General features: G+C 49.7%; 8 non-coding genes and 2 pseudogenes across 8 annotated transcripts; all 10 read right to left on the reverse strand.

Moving 5' to 3' along the window:
- Positions 1–552: 552 nt before the first annotated feature.
- On the reverse strand, positions 553–743 carry LOC141274974 (U2 spliceosomal RNA). Its single transcript, XR_012323233.1, has one exon. It is a non-coding gene; the product is annotated as a U2 spliceosomal RNA (small nuclear RNA).
- Positions 744–1,858: 1,115 nt separating this feature from the next.
- Positions 1,859–2,043, reverse strand: LOC141150226 (U2 spliceosomal RNA). Its single transcript, XR_012246484.1, has one exon. It is a non-coding gene; the product is annotated as a U2 spliceosomal RNA (small nuclear RNA).
- A 524-nt stretch (positions 2,044–2,567) lies between these two features.
- On the reverse strand, positions 2,568–2,683 carry LOC141151099 (U2 spliceosomal RNA; annotated as a pseudogene).
- A 1,112-nt stretch (positions 2,684–3,795) lies between these two features.
- Positions 3,796–3,986, reverse strand: LOC141274985 (U2 spliceosomal RNA). Its single transcript, XR_012323244.1, has one exon. It is a non-coding gene; the product is annotated as a U2 spliceosomal RNA (small nuclear RNA).
- Positions 3,987–5,101: 1,115 nt separating this feature from the next.
- On the reverse strand, positions 5,102–5,292 carry LOC141274997 (U2 spliceosomal RNA). The gene has a single exon (XR_012323255.1). It is a non-coding gene; the product is annotated as a U2 spliceosomal RNA (small nuclear RNA).
- A 1,112-nt stretch (positions 5,293–6,404) lies between these two features.
- On the reverse strand, positions 6,405–6,595 carry LOC141275010 (U2 spliceosomal RNA). Its single transcript, XR_012323266.1, has one exon. It is a non-coding gene; the product is annotated as a U2 spliceosomal RNA (small nuclear RNA).
- Positions 6,596–7,710: 1,115 nt separating this feature from the next.
- LOC141150240 (U2 spliceosomal RNA) lies at positions 7,711–7,903 on the reverse strand. The gene has a single exon (XR_012246497.1). It is a non-coding gene; the product is annotated as a U2 spliceosomal RNA (small nuclear RNA).
- An 8,454-nt stretch (positions 7,904–16,357) lies between these two features.
- On the reverse strand, positions 16,358–16,435 carry LOC141151033 (U2 spliceosomal RNA; annotated as a pseudogene).
- A 1,115-nt stretch (positions 16,436–17,550) lies between these two features.
- Positions 17,551–17,741, reverse strand: LOC141275021 (U2 spliceosomal RNA). The gene has a single exon (XR_012323277.1). It is a non-coding gene; the product is annotated as a U2 spliceosomal RNA (small nuclear RNA).
- A 1,115-nt stretch (positions 17,742–18,856) lies between these two features.
- LOC141150543 (U2 spliceosomal RNA) lies at positions 18,857–19,056 on the reverse strand. The gene has a single exon (XR_012246719.1). It is a non-coding gene; the product is annotated as a U2 spliceosomal RNA (small nuclear RNA).
- Between the last annotated feature and the right edge of the window lie 58 nt (positions 19,057–19,114).

Here is a 19,114-nt window from a genome sequence, read left to right on the forward strand (position 1 = left end):
TCTCTTTTATAGTCTGCAGGCATTAAATGAAAGAAGTCAGTGTTCCAGCAGAAGGAGACAACGTTTCAGAAAAGGCATTGTAGCAAACCAAAAAAGAAATTTTAAGCGCAGCAGAGTAACCAGCGCACATACCTGTTAGCTCAGGTGAGTTTAAAAGGCTGCTGTTGATAACAAGGGCATTTGCTAAATAGATGGTGTGTGTGCAACAATATACTGAAAGGTCAATTATATTGTGCAGCTTATCTCACCACCTGTAGTTATTTAGGTGAAAGCTCCAAAATGCTTGCCTAATATGTCTGTTTATCCAAAAGGAAGTAAAAAGGGAGAGCTAGAAAGATAGCATTGCATCACATTACATGGCAATGCAATGCACAGTTGCTGAAGTTGAACCAAAATGAGCTTGTAATCTGGCTTCTGCAACTTTGAACATGAAAAATCCAATGAGGAGAAGAAAAGCAAAGCCAAAGAGTCCATCCCAAAATCCGACAAACAAGCAAAATGAACAAAAAACATTGAATTCAATTCTTTCTGATTTTAGAAACTGCATTAAAGAAGGGGTGCACCGGTCCTGGAGATACTGCAATACCAGGTCAATGCGTGGAGTGGACAGAGCAAGCTCTTTTTCCATCTCCCTGTTCTAAAAATCCATTTAATATATGGTCCCCAGATAGGGGACGTATCAGATATTAAACTGATAAGAACAGATACTACACTTGATCTTAGCCAAAAGGCCGAGAAGCGATAACCAGAATTGGTTTCAAACTACGGAGCCACCCAAGGATCCTGAAAAGTCCATTTGTGGAGATGAGCTCCTGGACTCCCGTTAAGAAGACATGTTGTCAACCTCTAGATCCCTTACATGCCTGCACTTTTCGGCTTGCTGCTGCTGCAATCCACGCGTTTTAGATCTGCATAACTCCACCTCTTTAAACACAGCACCTTCACCCCCTGCTGTTCCCACCCGCCTCAACACCGTTGGAAGGGAGGAGAACCAATTAAGGCGGGGGGTGGGGTGGAACGAGCAGCTGTCTACCCTTAGCAGGAGGGCTCCTGATTACATACCTCTCCTGCTGCTGCTGCTGCTGGCTGTCCAGCAGCAGACTGAAGGTGGCTGCTGCTGTGCACAGGTATATAAAGGCTCAGAGCCTATTATGACACGTGCAGCCAGCGTTCCATTGCCACATTCCATCTACTGCAGGCAGGATACCTGGCTGGCTGAATGTCGCTGAGAAGCTCACAGAGACCGCCATAAGCAACAGTTTAACAGAATGCCACAGACTAATCAGCCAAACTTTTTGGGTTGGGTTCTCTTTTATAGTCTGCAGGCATTAAATGAAAGAAGTCAGTGTTCCAGCAGAAGGAGACAACGTTTCAGAAAAGGCATTGTAGCAAACCAAAAAAGAAATTTTAAGCGCAGCAGAGTAACCAGCGCACATACCTGTTAGCTCAGGTGAGTTTAAAAGGCTGCTGTTGATAACAAGGGCATTTGCTAAATAGATGGTGTGTGTGCAACAATATACTGAAAGGTCAATTATATTGTGCAGCTTATCTCACCACCTGTAGTTATTTAGGTGAAAGCTCCAAAATGCTTGCCTAATATGTCTGTTTATCCAAAAGGAAGTAAAAAGGGAGAGCTAGAAAGATAGCATTGCATCACATTACATGGCAATGCAATGCACAGTTGCTGAAGTTGAACCAAAATGAGCTTGTAATCTGGCTTCTGCAACTTTGAACATGAAAAATCCAAGGAGGAGAAGAAAAGCAAAGCCAAAGAGTCCATCCCAAAATCCGACAAACAAGCAAAATGAACAAAAAACATTGAATTCAATTCTTTCTGATTTTAGAAACTGCATTAAAGAAGGGGTGCACCGGTCCTGGAGATACTGCAATACCAGGTCAATGCGTGGAGTGGACAGAGCAAGCTCTTTTTCCATCTCCCTGTTCTAAAAATCCATTTAATATATGGTCCCCAGATAGGGGACGTATCAGATATTAAACTGATAAGAACAGATTTTTTTTTGATTGAAGCTGCATCCAAGGCACTGAAAAATGTGACCGAAGTCACACCAAAACAGCGCACGAGGCGAGGATTCATGTGGACCCTTCCCGGAGGAGAGGGTCCCCAATAAACCATCCCCATCCCTCCGAGCCAGAAGGCCACAGCGAGGGTCAGGGATCTCCGATGCTCTCCCTAGCCGAAGCCGGAGAAGAGCCGTTTTCGTGCTGCCAGCTTCCATCTAGGCTGCCACCCTAGTGGAGCTGGAGCCTGTGTTGGTTTCTCAGCCCAAAGCTGACCGGACCTCCGACCGGGTTTATAAAAATTCCCCTTCCTAGCCCGGAGGCCAGGAATAGGGGGGGTTGCTCAGAAAGTATGATTGGCAAAGGTGCGGCGTCCTACGAAGCCAAGTCTTTCTGGGGTTCCCAGTCCCAGTAAGCTTGGACTCCCACCAGGGCGCCTACTCCTGGGGCACATTGCTCCAAAGCCCTCACACTTACCCAGCCTAGTGACTTCGATCCTGGAGGGCCATGTTTTCCATCAGATAACTCTATGAGCCACCTGGCGTACTAACAAGTGCACCAAACCAGTGTGTAATATGCATCAATTTACTAGGGCAGCCCAAGGACAAAACTGCCTTTTCAAAAGATACTACACTTGATCTTAGCCAAAAGGCCGAGAAGCGATAACCAGAATTGGTTTCAAACTACGGAGCCACCCAAGGATCCTGAAAAGTCCATTTGTGGAGATGAGCTCCTGGACTCCCGTTAAGAAGACATGTTGTCAAACTCTAGATCCCTTACATGCCTGCACTTTTCGGCTTGCTGCTGCTGCAATGCACGCGTTTTAGATCTGCATAACTCCACCTCTTTAAACACAGCACCTTCACCCCCTGCTGTTCCCACCCGCCTCAACACCGTTGGAAGGGAGGAGAACCAATTAAGGCGGGGGGTGGGGTGGAACGAGCAGCTGTCTACCCTTAGCAGGAGGGCTCCTGATTACATACCTCTCCTGCTGCTGCTGCTGGCTGTCCAGCAGCAGACTGAAGGTGGCTGCTGCTGTGCACAGGTATATAAAGGCTCAGAGCCTATTATGACACGCGCAGCCAGCGTTCCATTGCCACATTCCATCTACTGCAGGCAGGATACCTGGCTGGCTGAATGTCGCTGAGAAGCTCACAGAGACCGCCATAAGCAACAGTTTAACAGAATGCCACAGACTAATCAACCAAACTTTTTGGGTTGGGTTCTCTTTTATAGTCTGCAGGCATTAAATGAAAGAAGTCAGTGTTCCAGCAGAAGGAGACAATGTTTCAGAAAAGGCATTGTAGCAAACCAAAAAAGAAATTTTAAGCGCAGCAGAGTAACCAGCGCACATACCTGTTAGCTCAGGTGAGTTTAAAAGGCTGCTGTTGATAACAAGGGCATTTGCTAAATAGATGGTGTGTGTGCAACAATATACTGAAAGGTCAATTATATTGTGCAGCTTATCTCACCACCTGTAGTTATTTAGGTGAAAGCTCCAAAATGCTTGCCTAATATGTCTGTTTATCCAAAAGGAAGTAAAAAGGGAGAGCTAGAAAGATAGCATTGCATCACATTACATGGCAATGCAATGCACAGTTGCTGAAGTTGAACCAAAATGAGCTTGTAATCTGGCTTCTGCAACTTTGAACATGAAAAATCCAATGAGGAGAAGAAAAGCAAAGCCAAAGAGTCCATCCCAAAATCCGACAAACAAGCAAAATGAACAAAAAACATTGAATTCAATTCTTTCTGATTTTAGAAACTGCATTAAAGAAGGGGTGCACCGGTCCTGGAGATACTGCAATACCAGGTCAATGCGTGGAGTGGACAGAGCAAGCTCTTTTTCCATCTCCCTGTTCTAAAAATCCATTTAATATATGGTCCCCAGATAGGGGACGTATCAGATATTAAACTGATAAGAACAGATACTACACTTGATCTTAGCCAAAAGGCCGAGAAGCGATAACCAGAATTGGTTTCAAACTACGGAGCCACCCAAGGATCCTGAAAAGTCCATTTGTGGAGATGAGCTCCTGGACTCCCGTTAAGAAGACATGTTGTCAACCTCTAGATCCCTTACATGCCTGCACTTTTCGGCTTGCTGCTGCTGCAATCCACGCGTTTTAGATCTGCATAACTCCACCTCTTTAAACACAGCACCTTCACCCCCTGCTGTTCCCACCCGCCTCAACACCGTTGGAAGGGAGGAGAACCAATTAAGGCGGGGGGTGGGGTGGAACGAGCAGCTGTCTACCCTTAGCAGGAGGGCTCCTGATTACATACCTCTCCTGCTGCTGCTGCTGCTGGCTGTCCAGCAGCAGACTGAAGGTGGCTGCTGCTGTGCACAGGTATATAAAGGCTCAGAGCCTATTATGACACGCGCAGCCAGCGTTCCATTGCCACATTCCATCTACTGCAGGCAGGATACCTGGCTGGCTGAATGTCGCTGAGAAGCTCACAGAGACCGCCATAAGCAACAGTTTAACAGAATGCCACAGACTAATCAACCAAACTTTTTGGGTTGGGTTCTCTTTTATAGTCTGCAGGCATTAAATGAAAGAAGTCAGTGTTCCAGCAGAAGGAGACAACGTTTCAGAAAAGGCATTGTAGCAAACCAAAAAAGAAATTTTAAGCGCAGCAGAGTAACCAGCGCACATACCTGTTAGCTCAGGTGAGTTTAAAAGGCTGCTGTTGATAACAAGGGCATTTGCTAAATAGATGGTGTGTGTGCAACAATATACTGAAAGGTCAATTATATTGTGCAGCTTATCTCACCACCTGTAGTTATTTAGGTGAAAGCTCCAAAATGCTTGCCTAATATGTCTGTTTATCCAAAAGGAAGTAAAAAGGGAGAGCTAGAAAGATAGCATTGCATCACATTACATGGCAATGCAATGCACAGTTGCTGAAGTTGAACCAAAATGAGCTTGTAATCTGGCTTCTGCAACTTTGAACATGAAAAATCCAATGAGGAGAAGAAAAGCAAAGCCAAAGAGTCCATCCCAAAATCCGACAAACAAGCAAAATGAACAAAAAACATTGAATTCAATTCTTTCTGATTTTAGAAACTGCATTAAAGAAGGGGTGCACCGGTCCTGGAGATACTGCAATACCAGGTCAATGCGTGGAGTGGACAGAGCAAGCTCTTTTTCCATCTCCCTGTTCTAAAAATCCATTTAATATATGGTCCCCAGATAGGGGACGTATCAGATATTAAACTGATAAGAACAGATACTACACTTGATCTTAGCCAAAAGGCCGAGAAGCGATAACCAGAATTGGTTTCAAACTACGGAGCCACCCAAGGATCCTGAAAAGTCCATTTGTGGAGATGAGCTCCTGGACTCCCGTTAAGAAGACATGTTGTCAACCTCTAGATCCCTTACATGCCTGCACTTTTCGGCTTGCTGCTGCTGCAATCCATGCGTTTTAGATCTGCATAACTCCACCTCTTTAAACACAGCACCTTCACCCCCTGCTGTTCCCACCCGCCTCAACACCGTTGGAAGGGAGGAGAACCAATTAAGGCGGGGGGTGGGGTGGAACGAGCAGCTGTCTACCCTTAGCAGGAGGGCTCCTGATTACATACCTCTCCTGCTGCTGCTGCTGGCTGTCCAGCAGCAGACTGAAGGTGGCTGCTGCTGTGCACAGGTATATAAAGGCTCAGAGCCTATTATGACACGCGCAGCCAGCGTTCCATTGCCACATTCCATCTACTGCAGGCAGGATACCTGGCTGGCTGAATGTCGCTGAGAAGCTCACAGAGACCGCCATAAGCAACAGTTTAACAGAATGCCACAGACTAATCAACCAAACTTTTTGGGTTGGGTTCTCTTTTATAGTCTGCAGGCATTAAATGAAAGAAGTCAGTGTTCCAGCAGAAGGAGACAACGTTTCAGAAAAGGCATTGTAGCAAACCAAAAAAGAAATTTTAAGCGCAGCAGAGTAACCAGCGCACATACCTGTTAGCTCAGGTGAGTTTAAAAGGCTGCTGTTGATAACAAGGGCATTTGCTAAATAGATGGTGTGTGTGCAACAATATACTGAAAGGTCAATTATATTGTGCAGCTTATCTCACCACCTGTAGTTATTTAGGTGAAAGCTCCAAAATGCTTGCCTAATATGTCTGTTTATCCAAAAGGAAGTAAAAAGGGAGAGCTAGAAAGATAGCATTGCATCACATTACATGGCAATGCAATGCACAGTTGCTGAAGTTGAACCAAAATGAGCTTGTAATCTGGCTTCTGCAACTTTGAACATGAAAAATCCAATGAGGAGAAGAAAAGCAAAGCCAAAGAGTCCATCCCAAAATCCGACAAACAAGCAAAATGAACAAAAAACATTGAATTCAATTCTTTCTGATTTTAGAAACTGCATTAAAGAAGGGGTGCACCGGTCCTGGAGATACTGCAATACCAGGTCAATGCGTGGAGTGGACAGAGCAAGCTCTTTTTCCATCTCCCTGTTCTAAAAATCCATTTAATATATGGTCCCCAGATAGGGGACGTATCAGATATTAAACTGATAAGAACAGATACTACACTTGATCTTAGCCAAAAGGCCGAGAAGCGATAACCAGAATTGGTTTCAAACTACGGAGCCACCCAAGGATCCTGAAAAGTCCATTTGTGGAGATGAGCTCCTGGACTCCCGTTAAGAAGACATGTTGTCAACCTCTAGATCCCTTACATGCCTGCACTTTTCGGCTTGCTGCTGCTGCAATCCACGCGTTTTAGATCTGCATAACTCCACCTCTTTAAACACAGCACCTTCACCCCCTGCTGTTCCCACCCGCCTCAACACCGTTGGAAGGGAGGAGAACCAATTAAGGCGGGGGGTGGGGTGGAACGAGCAGCTGTCTACCCTTAGCAGGAGGGCTCCTGATTACATACCTCTCCTGCTGCTGCTGCTGCTGGCTGTCCAGCAGCAGACTGAAGGTGGCTGCTGCTGTGCACAGGTATATAAAGGCTCAGAGCCTATTATGACACGCGCAGCCAGCGTTCCATTGCCACATTCCATCTACTGCAGGCAGGATACATGGCTGGCTGAATGTCGCTGAGAAGCTCACAGAGACCGCCATAAGCAACAGTTTAACAGAATGCCACAGACTAATCAACCAAACTTTTTGGGTTGGGTTCTCTTTTATAGTCTGCAGGCATTAAATGAAAGAAGTCAGTGTTCCAGCAGAAGGAGACAACGTTTCAGAAAAGGCATTGTAGCAAACCAAAAAAGAAATTTTAAGCGCAGCAGAGTAACCAGCGCACATACCTGTTAGCTCAGGTGAGGTTAAAAGGCTGCTGTTGATAACAAGGGCATTTGCTAAATAGATGGTGTGTGTGCAACAATATACTGAAAGGTCAATTATATTGTGCAGCTTATCTCACCACCTGTAGTTATTTAGGTGAAAGCTCCAAAATGCTTGCCTAATATGTCTGTTTATCCAAAAGGAAGTAAAAAGGGAGAGCTAGAAAGATAGCATTGCATCACATTACATGGCAATGCAATGCACAGTTGCTGAAGTTGAACCAAAATGAGCTTGTAATCTGGCTTCTGCAACTTTGAACATGAAAAATCCAATGAGGAGAAGAAAAGCAAAGCCAAAGAGTCCATCCCAAAATCCGACAAACAAGCAAAATGAACAAAAAACATTGAATTCAATTCTTTCTGATTTTAGAAACTGCATTAAAGAAGGGGTGCACCGGTCCTGGAGATACTGCAATACCAGGTCAATGCGTGGAGTGGACAGAGCAAGCTCTTTTTCCATCTCCCTGTTCTAAAAATCCATTTAATATATGGTCCCCAGATAGGGGACGTATCAGATATTAAACTGATAAGAACAGATTTTTTGATTGAATATATCTTTTATTAGCACAAAAAATAAGTTAACAGACAGTGTACAGTGCCGCAGCCCAGTACACACAGAATTCTACATCATATTTACATAGCATGAGGATACGACGCACTAACTAGACACATCACACCCCTATGCTACACAAAACACTCAATCTGAAAGAAAAAGCATGTCAATCAATACAGTACGACGAACCGTGATAAGGGATGGGGATTGGGAAAAAGGGGATGGGGAGGGGAAAATCACAGGCCCGAAGCTTTATTGAAAGACAAGACACATAAGGGGAGAGGGGGAGGAGGGGTTTAGTCCTCGTCCTCGTCCTCCGGACCGTCCATGATGGAATAGTCTCTGAGCAGGCTGTGGATCAGCCTGCGGCAGTCCTGGATGGACATCCTCTCCCTCCTCAAGATGAGCCGGTTCCTGGCGACCCAAACGGCATCCTTGAAGCAGTTCATAAGGCGCCAAGCCTCCTGGATGGCTCCGACGGTATGAACCCCAGGGAAGAGTCCGTAAAGCACAGAATGGTGCGATAGGCTCGCCCTGGGGACAGAGTTCCTCAGGTCGTCCTCAAGTGCAGTCAATAGGCGCTGTGCAAATCCGCAGTCCCAAAAAGTGTGCAAAGATGTTTCCTCCACGAAGGGGCACCTTGGGCAGTACCGGGTCTTGCACAGGTTCCGGGCATGCATGAATGACCGGACGGGCAGTCCGCCCTGAATCGCCATCCACGACAAGTCCTTGTGCCCGTTGGTCAGCCTGTCAGACGACACATTTGTCCACACAGTCTCCAGCGTGTCCTGGTGAAGTCCTGTGATGTTCTCCACGTCATCCTTGGCTCTGATTAGCTTGTGGATAGTTTTGGGCTTCCACAAGTCGGGCTTGAGTCCCTCCAGTTGATGCTCCCCCACAAATCGAACGACGTCTCCGTAGAACCATGGCGTCGTCCAGTTGTAGGGGAAGGAGCTGTCCCACTTGTCCCAGCCGAGTCGCCTCCAAAGAGGAAGCAGGAAGAAGCGAGACATGGACCTGCCCGCGGAGCCATTCTTGACTTGCAAAGTCCGGCGGACACAATCACACACAAAAGAGGATCGCAGGAGGGTGGGGATATCTGGAACGCCCTTCCCACCCTTGCGAGGCTCCTTGTACATGACGGCCCGCCTGACTCTGTCCATCTTGGATCCCCAGACAAAGTGAAACACTGTCCTGGTAATGGCCCTGCACACAGTGACGTGTGGGGGCCAGGCCTGCGCCGTGTACTGCAAGACGGGCAGGACCTCATTACGCAGGACGAGTGCCTTACCCTCACAAGTGAGGTGTCTGAGGCTCCAGAGTCCGATCCGTTGCTTCACCTTGGCCAAGCGTTCTTGCCAGGACTTGAGGGCCGCTCCTTCCTTCCCGAACCAGACTCCCAGCACCTTGAGGAAATCCGGTTGAATGTTGAAGGGGAAGGGGGCGGAGGAGGCCGGCTGCCAATCCCCGAAGAGCATGGCTTCCGACTTCCTGCAGTTGACTTTGGCCCCTGAAGCCCGGCCGAACCTCTCACACGTCTGGACGAGGGCGTCGACTGAACCACGATCAGCGCAGAAGACGGTGACGTCGTCCATGTAGAGCGAGCACTTGACCTCGTGTCGTCCCGGACCCGGTGCGGTGATCCCTCTGATCTCTCCATTCTGCCGGATAGCCTCTGCGAAGAGTTCTATAACACAAACAAAAAGAAGAGGTGATAGAGGGCAGCCTTGTCTGACCCCAGAGAGGACAGGGAAGGGGTCAGTCTTCCAGCCGTTCACCAACACCGAGCTGTGGATATCAAAATACATCAGACGGACATACGAACAAAACATGTTACCCAAACCTAACCGGTGCAGAGCTCGGCCCATGAACTCGTGGGAAACCCGGTCGAAGGCCTTCTCCTGATCCAAGGAGACCAGGGCCGCGTGTGCGCGGCGGACCTTGATGTACTCGACCGTGTCCCGCACGAGAGCGAGGCTGTCTGCGATGCGACGTCCAGGGATGCCGCAGGTCTGGTCCGGGTGGATGATCCGTCCGATGACCGTCTTAAGTCGTGTCGCCATCGTCTTGGCCAGGATCTTGTAGTCCACGTTGAGCAGAGTGATGGGACGCCAATTCCTCAGGTCGCACCTCTCTCCCTTCCGCTTGTACAGGATCGTGACCATTCCTTCCCTCAAAGATGGAGGCATTCTACCCTCCACCACCATCTCCTCGTACAGGTCCAACAGGTCCGGACAGATGAGGTCTCCCAGCGCTACATAGAGCTCCGCTGGAAGACCATCACTGCCCGGGGTCCTGCCGGTCCTAAAGGATTTAGCGGCAGAGAGCAATTCGCCCACCATCAGAGGTTTGTCCAAGGCTGCCGTGCCTGCAGGATCAAGATGGTTAGTGATACCTGACAGGAACTTATCAGCAGCGTCGGGGTCGGTAGTCTTGTGGGAGTAGAGTTCGCTGTAGAAGTCGCTGACGACCCTCATCACGTCCTCCTTCCCACGTCGCATGTTTCCGCTCTCGTCTCGCAGCTCGTTCAGGGGCGTGTGACCGGCATGAAGTTTCCTGAAAAAGAATGAGTTACATTTCTCACCCTTCTCCAGATTCTCCACTTTGGAACGGAAGATGATTCGCTTGGACTCCTCCTCAAAGTGCCTTTTCAGGCTCTTCTTGGTCTCCTCCAGCTCCTCCCTCACGTCCCAGCCGCAGTGAAGAAGGTCCTGCAGCGACCGCAGCTCGCGCTGCAGCCCTCTGAAGTCCCTCCTCTTCTCACACTCCTGTTGTCGACCCTTGGCCTGAAAGAAACAGCGAAACTCAAGTTTAACATATTCCCACCAATCAGAGACTGTTTAGAAGCTACCCTTGTAGGACTGCCACATTGCGTAGGCTGCTCTCAGCTCCTCCACGACTTCATCCTGAGCCAGCAGAGCACAATTCAGCTTCCAGGAGCCGGGGCCGGACGGAAAACCGTCGCCGAGGACACCTTGTAAGTGAATGGCTCTGTGGTCGGAGAAGAAGCAGGAGACCATCGAGTGCCTACTCTGCCTGACTGCCCGAGAGGTGAACACAAAGTCAATCCTGGAGCGGAGTGAGCCATCGGGTCGGCTCCACGAATAGTTCGTGGAGCCTCTCCCCATGGAGCCCACCACGTCCTGAAGAGAGGCCTCGGTTACAGGGCCGGCTCCAGGTTTTTCTGGGCCCTGGGCGAAAGAGTCTCAGTGGGCCCCTTTAACACATACCACAATTCATGATGCAGAGATACAGCGGAGGAATATATATATATATATATATATATATATATATATATATATATATATATATATATATATATATATAGTACAATGCAAAGATTTCACTTCTTACATTACATGAGTGATATCTATTGTAAATTCCACAATAGCTCAGAAACCGGTGAATCGCTCCACACAGAATACTGGCCCCCATATAAGGCTCCATACGGAATACTGGCCCCCATATAACGCTTCATACAGGATACTGGCCCCCATATAACGCTCCATACAGGATACTGGCCCCCATATAACGCTCCACACAGAATACTGGCCCCCATATAACGCTCCATACGGAATACTGGCCCCCATATAACGCTTCATACGGAATACTGGCCCCCATATAAGGCTCCATACGGAATACTGGCCTCCACATAAGGCTCCATATGGAATACTGGCCTCCATATAAGGCTCCATACGGAATACTAGCCCCCATATAACGCTCCATACAGGGTACTGGTCCCCTTATAAAGCTCCATACAGGATACTGGCCCCCATATAACGCTCCATACAGGATACTGGCCCCCATATAACGCTCCACACAGAATACTGGCCCCCATATAACGCTCCATACGGAATACTGGCCCCCATATAACGCTTCATACGGAATACTGGCCCCCATATAAGGCTCCATACGGAATACTGGCCTCCACATAAGGCTCCATATGGAATACTGGCCTCCATATAAGGCTCCATACGGAATACTAGCCCCCATATAACGCTCCATACAGGGTACTGGTCCCCTTATAAAGCTCCATACAGGATACTGGCCCCCATATAACGCTCCATACAGGATACTGGTCCCCTTATAAAACTCCATACAGGATACTGGCCCCCATATAACGCTCCATACAGGATACCGGTCCCCTTATAACGCTCCATACAGGATACCGGTCCCCTTATAACTCTCCATACAGGATACTGGCCCCCATATAATGCTGCATGCAGGCTGTTACCCCCCACATAATGCCCCATACAGCCCCCCCCCTTTTAATGCTCCATGCAGGCTGTTACCCCCCACATAATGCCCCATACAGCCCCCCCCCCTTTTAATGCTCCATGCAGGCTGTTACCCCCCACATAATGCCCCATACAGCCCCCCCCCCCTTTTAATGCTCCATGCAGGCTGTTACCCCCCACATAATGCCCCATACAGGCCCCCCCCTTATAATGCTCCATGCAGGCTGTTCCCCCCCTTTATAATGCCCCATGCAGGATGTCGTCCCCCCCTTTATAATGCCCCATGCAGGATGCCCTCCCCCTTCTCTTTATAATGCCCCATGCAGGCTGTTCCCCCCCCTCTATATAATGCCCCATGCAGGCTGCCCCCCCCCTCTATATAATGCCCCATGCAGGATGTCCCCCCCCCTCTATATAATGCCCCATGCAGGATGTCCCCCCCTCTATATAATGCCCCATGCAGGCTGTTCCCCACCTTATAATGCCCCATGCAGGATGTCCCCCCCCTCTATATAATGCCCCATGCAGGATGTCCCCCCCCTCTATATAATGCCCCATGCAGGCTGCCCCCCCCTCTATATAATGCCCCATGCAGGATGTCCCCCCCCCTCTATATAATGCCCCATGCAGGCTGTTCCCCACCTTATAATGCCCCATGCAGGATGCCCCCCCCTCTATATAATGCCCCATGCAGGATGTCCCCCCCCTCTATATAATGCCCCATGCAGGCTGCCCCCCCCCTCTATATAATGCCCCATGCAGGCTGCCCCCCCCTCTATATAATGCCCCATGCAGGCTGTTCCCCACCTTATAATGCCCCATGCAGGATGCCCCCCCCTCTATATAATGCCCCATGCAGGATGTCCCCCCCCCTCTATATAATGCCCCATGCAGGCTGCCCCCCCCCTCTATATAATGCCCCATGCAGGCTGCCCCCCCCTCTATATAATGCCCCATGCTGGCTGTTCCCCACCTTATAATGCCCCATGCAGGATGTCCCCCCCCTCTATATAATGCCCCATGCAGGATGTCCCCCCCCTCTATATAATGCCCCATGCAGGATGTCCCCCCCCTTCTCTTTATAATGCCCCATGCAGGCTGCCTCCCCCTCTATATAATGCCCCATGCAGGATGTCCCCCCCCCCTTCTCTTTATAATGCCCCATGCAGGCTGCCCCCCCCTCTATATAATGCCCCATGCAGGATGTCCCCCCCCTTCTCTTTATAATGCCCCATGCAGGCTGCCCCCCCCTCTATATAATGCCCCATGCAGGATGTCCCCCCCCCCTTCTCTTTATAATGCCCCATGCAGGATGTCCCCCCCCCTTCTCTTTATAATGCCCCATGCAGGATGCCCCCCCCCCTTCTCTTTATAATGCCCCATGCCTCCATACATTAAAAAAAAAAAAAATCAAATACTCACCTCCCTTCTCCTCACCTGCTACCTGCTGCCTGCTGCCCGCCGCTCGCCGCTCGCTGCTCGGCTCCGAACTCTAGCGTTGTCGGCGTCTTCCAGCTCAGCGATCCCTGTGACGGCTCAGGGAGGGCGCGGTGAAAAGACGTCACCGCGCCCTCTGACCTGAGACGTCACAGGGAGCGCAGAGCAGGAAGACAGTGGATCTGCGGAGGCACGGGGAGAGGTAAGTATCGGGCTGCCGGGGCCCTGAGCAAGCGGCGGAGAAGGGAGGGCGCTGACACCGCTCTCCTCCGCCCATAGCACAGCGGGGTGCGCGACCGCCAGTGGGCCCCTCTGCCTGCTCAGGGCCCCGGCATTTGCCCGGGTGCGCCGGGTGCTGACGCCGGCCCTGCTCGGTTACCATCTCGATGAGCAGCTTGGACGTGATGTCCAACTTGGCAGATGTGCCAGAACTACGACCGTCCTCCTCGATGGGGCAGTTGAAATACCCGGCCATCACTAAGGTCCTGGTGGTGGCAAGCTGAAGCCGCAGGGTCTGGAAAAGCTCCAAACGCTCATTCTTCAGTGGGGACGCATACACGTTGATGAACCTGACAGGTTCTCCCGCCCAGTTGCCATCTACAACAAGAGCCCTGCCGCAGATGAGCTCCTGGACGGACTCAAGCGTGAATGCGCCCCCCCTGATCAGAATTGCGACCCCCGCAGACTTGCAGTCACCCCCACCGGACCAGTAGGATGGACCGTGGGACCACTCCCTGGCCAGATGTTTGAAGGACCTAGAGGAGGGAAGGGAACATTCCTGCAACATATAAACATCACACAACTGGGAAGTAAGGAAGGCATAAATAGTCTGACGTCTGAACTTGTCCTTGATGCTCCTGACATTAATGGAAAATAAGTTAATATTAGCCATCATGTAGGGAAAAAAGAAAAAGTTAGCGCAGGCAATACACCTTAGTTACCACTCCGGTCGGGTGGTCCCTCGTCGGTGTTGACTGCTGGTGACGGGATCACCAGCAGGCCCTCTTCCTCCATCTGGTCAAGCAGCGCGGCCTCAATCTCGGCGACCACCAGTTCCTCCTCTTCTGGCTCGGCCACCAGGGTCTCAACCATGTGCTCCATCTCTTCTGGCTCAGGGAGGGTATCCTCCTTTTCGCCTACGAAATCCAGAATCTTCTTTTTGGAGGATTCAGTAGCAGGGCTGTCCTCCACCTTCCTCTTTCCCCGGGTTGGAACTGGGGAGACAAGAAGGGGAAAATCCTCCTCGGAATAGATAGCGGCGGGTGGAGGAAAGGTTAATTCCACCGCTACCATGGTCTGGGGAGGGAGAGTGGCTGCCGGGGCAGGGGAAAGGACACCTGCTGAGGAGTAGGGGAAGGAGGAAGAGGAAGTGGAATCCTCAGCAGGGGTGGCCGGGGTGGGGGGGGATTGGATGGGGGTGGCAGGGGGAGGGATCGAGAGAGGGGTGACAGAACTCTTACCCTCCTTTGACTTTTTCTTCTGCTTCGGAGCTGCTGGGACCGTCGCTGGGGCTTTGGCCACCGACTCCTTGACCGCTTTGGCCTTGGTCGTCTCGGCCTTGGCCGCTGGGGCCTTGGTCGTCGCGTCCTTGACCTTCACAGGCCTGGTCGTCGGGGCCTTGTCCTCCGTAGCTGGGGTCGTCGCAACCACCGATGCCCAGGATCTCTCACGCCTGGGGCAATCCTTGTACAGATGAGCCGCCAGCCCACACAGGTTGCAGGACGTCTTCTTCGGGCAGTCCTTCGAGCTGTGTCCCGTCACTCGACAAATCCTGCAGGCATCCTCCTTGCAGTCCTTCATCTCGTGGCCGTTCTTGCCGCATCTCCTGCAGTTCCGCGGCATGTCCGGGTAATAGATGAGGCCGTAGGAGTTGCCCAGGGAGAATGTCGGGGGCAGGTGCCGAAGTCCGTCTGAGTACGCCAGGTCCCTGTGAAGTCTAACGGTCACCGACCACTTACCTGTCCAGAAGCCGAGTCCATTCAGGATGTGAGAGGGTTCCTTCACAACCAAACAGAAGCGTCTCAGGAAGGTACAGATGTCTTGGCCTGGGGTGTGCGGGTTGCGCATGGAGACCGTGATCCTCCTTTCATCCCTCTGGATAGGGCAGCTACCTGTAAAGGCAGAGAAAGAATTATCCGGTCCTTTTGCGCTTACCATTTCCCAGAACCTCCTGCAGGTGTTCACAGTGGCGAAGGTGACGAAGAAGATCCCCGTCAAGAAGGTCTGGATGCTGAGGGTGTCCGACCTGGAGAAGCCTCGATCCAGCAGCATCTTCTGGCAGAACACGTCCGAGGACATGTCCGGCACCCTCCCATCCACTTCCTTCAGCTTCAGGGCCACCGTCTGCCGCATCCATGGCTCCAGGGCTGGAGCTTCGTGGCGGGGCTTCTGGGGTCCCTTCTGCTGGCCAGTCGTGGAGGCAGAGTCCTTGGGGTCAGAATCGGCTCCTGGCTGGGCCCTCCTGGCTGTCCCCAGCTCCAGGCTCTTCTTTTCGGCCTTCCTCGCAGCGCTTGCCATGGCTTTCCTCCTGCAGTTACTTCTTGGAGCTGGATCTGGAACTCTTCCCGGAATGGGTGGAGCTATGCAGATTCTTCTCCCGTCGTGTTCTGGACAAATTCCCCGAAAGGTCTTTGTCTCGATGATTTTCTTCCTCGAAGATTCCACAGGACAGCCCGATTCTTCTCCGAGTCTTCGTCTTCTTCTGGATTCTTTAGAGCTTCTTCCTCCCACCGATATCCGCCTTCGTTCTCTGATGTCAGCTGGGCTCCGAAGCTCTTCTCCTTCCGAGTTCGATCGCTCTCGTCAAGTGTAGATCGTAGCTCTTGTGTTCTTAAAAGAACAGATACTACACTTGATCTTAGCCAAAAGGCCGAGAAGCGATAACCAGAATTGGTTTCAAACTACGGAGCCACCCAAGGATCCTGAAAAGTCCATTTGTGGAGATGAGCTCCTGGACTCCCGTTAAGAAGACATGTTGTCAACCTCTAGATCCCTTACATGCCTGCACTTTTCGGCTTGCTGCTGCTGCAATCCACGCGTTTTAGATCTGCATAACTCCACCTCTTTAAACACAGCACCTTCACCCCCTGCTGTTCCCACCCGCCTCAACACCGTTGGAAGGGAGGAGAACCAATTAAGGCGGGGGGTGGGGTGGAACGAGCAGCTGTCTACCCTTAGCAGGAGGGCTCCTGATTACATACCTCTCCTGCTGCTGCTGCTGCTGGCTGTCCAGCAGCAGACTGAAGGTGGCTGCTGCTGTGCACAGTTATATAAAGGCTCAGAGCCTATTATGACACGCGCAGCCAGCGTTCCATTGCCACATTCCATCTACTGCAGGCAGGATACCTGGCTGGCTGAATGTCGCTGAGAAGCTCACAGAGACCGCCATAAGCAACAGTTTAACAGAATGCCACAGACTAATCAACCAAACTTTTTGGGTTGGGTTCTCTTTTATAGTCTGCAGGCATTAAATGAAAGAAGTCAGTGTTCCAGCAGAAGGAGACAACGTTTCAGAAAAGGCATTGTAGCAAACCGAAAAAGAAATTTTAAGCGCAGCAGAGTAACCAGCGCACATACCTGTTAGCTCAGGTGAGTTTAAAAGGCTGCTGTTGATAACAAGGGCATTTGCTAAATAGATGGTGTGTGTGCAACAATATACTGAAAGGTCAATTATATTGTGCAGCTTATCTCACCACCTGTAGTTATTTAGGTGAAAGCTCCAAAATGCTTGCCTAATATGTCTGTTTATCCAAAAGGAAGTAAAAAGGGAGAGCTAGAAAGATAGCATTGCATCACATTACATGGCAATGCAATGCACAGTTGCTGAAGTTGAACCAAAATGAGCTTGTAATCTGGCTTCTGCAACTTTGAACATGAAAAATCCAATGAGGAGAAGAAAAGCAAAGCCAAAGAGTCCATCCCAAAATCCGACAAACAAGCAAAATGAACAAAAAACATTAAATTCAATTCTTTCTGATTTTAGAAACTGCATTAAAGAAGGGGTGCACCGGTCCTGGAGATACTGCAATACCAGGTCAATGCGTGGAGTGGACAGAGCAAGCTCTTTTTCCATCTCCCTGTTCTAAAAATCCATTTAATATATGGTCCCCAGATAGGGGACGTATCAGATATTAAACTGATAAGAACAGATACTACACTTGATCTTAGCCAAAAGGCCGAGAAGCGATAACCAGAATTGGTTTCAAACTACGGAGCCACCCAAGGATCCTGAAAAGTCCATTTGTGGAGATGAGCTCCTGGACTCCCGTTAAGAAGACATGTTGTCAACCTCTAGATCCCTTACATGCCTGCACTTTTCGGCTTGCTGCTGCTGCAATCCACGCGTTTTAGATCTGCATAACTCCACCTCTTTAAACACAGCACCTTCACCCCCTGCTGTTCCCACCCGCCTCAACACCGTTGGAAGGGAGGAGAACCAATTAAGGCGGGGGGTGGGGTGGAACGAGCAGCTGTCTACCCTTAGCAGGAGGGCTCCTGATTACATACCTCTCCTGCTGCTGCTGCTGCTGGCTGTCCAGCAGCAGACTGAAGGTGGCTGCTGCTGTGCACAGGTATATAAAGGCTCAGAGCCTATTATGACACGCGCAGCCAGCGTTCCATTGCCACATTCCATCTACTGCAGGCAGGATACCTGGCTGGCTGAATGTCGCTGAGAAGCTCACAGAGACCGCCATAAGCAACAGTTTAACAGAATGCCACAGACTAATCAACCAAACTTTTTGGGTTGGGTTCTCTTTTATAGTCTGCAGGCATTAAATGAAAGAAGTCAGTGTTCCAGCAGAAGGAGACAACGTTTCAGAAAAGGCATTGTAGCAAACCAAAAAAGAAATTTTAAGCGCAGCAGAGTAACCAGCGCACATACCTGTTAGCTCAGGTGAGTTTAAAAGGCTGCTGTTGATAACAAGGGCATTTGCTAAATAGATGGTGTGTGTGCAACAATATACTGAAAGGTCAATTATATTGTGCAGCTTATCTCACCACCTGTAGTTATTTAGGTGAAAGCTCCAAAATGCTTGCCTAATATGTCTGTTTATCCAAAAGGAAGTAAAAAGGGAGAGCTAGAAAGATAGCATTGCATCACATTACATGGCAATGCAATGCACAGTTGCTGAAGTTGAACCAAAATGAGCTTGTAATCTGGCTTCTGCAACTTTGAACATGAAAAATCCAATGAGGAGAAGAAAAGCAAAGCCAAAGAGTCCATCCCAAAATCCGACAAACAAGCAAAATGAACAAAAAACATTGAATTCAATTCTTTCTGATTTTAGAAACTGCATTAAAGAAGGGGTGCACCGGTCCTGGAGATACTGCAATACCAGGTCAATGCGTGGAGTGGACAGAGCAAGCTCTTTTTCCATCTCCCTGTTCTAAAAATCCATTTAATATATGGTCCCCAGATAGGGGACGTATCAGATATTAAACTGATAAGAACAGATTTTTTTTTTTTAATTTGGCTATCCCCCACATGGGGATAAAAACCGTTTATTTAAAATTTAACAAATTACAGAAATAAAACCATTACATCCACATTACACTTTCG

This window comes from Phyllobates terribilis, unplaced genomic scaffold, assembly GCF_046119375.1.
Source record: "Phyllobates terribilis strain yellow unplaced genomic scaffold, ASM4611937v1 Scaffold_5__5_contigs__length_657084704, whole genome shotgun sequence".
In the NCBI taxonomy this organism is placed as follows: domain Eukaryota; kingdom Metazoa; phylum Chordata; class Amphibia; order Anura; family Dendrobatidae; genus Phyllobates; species Phyllobates terribilis.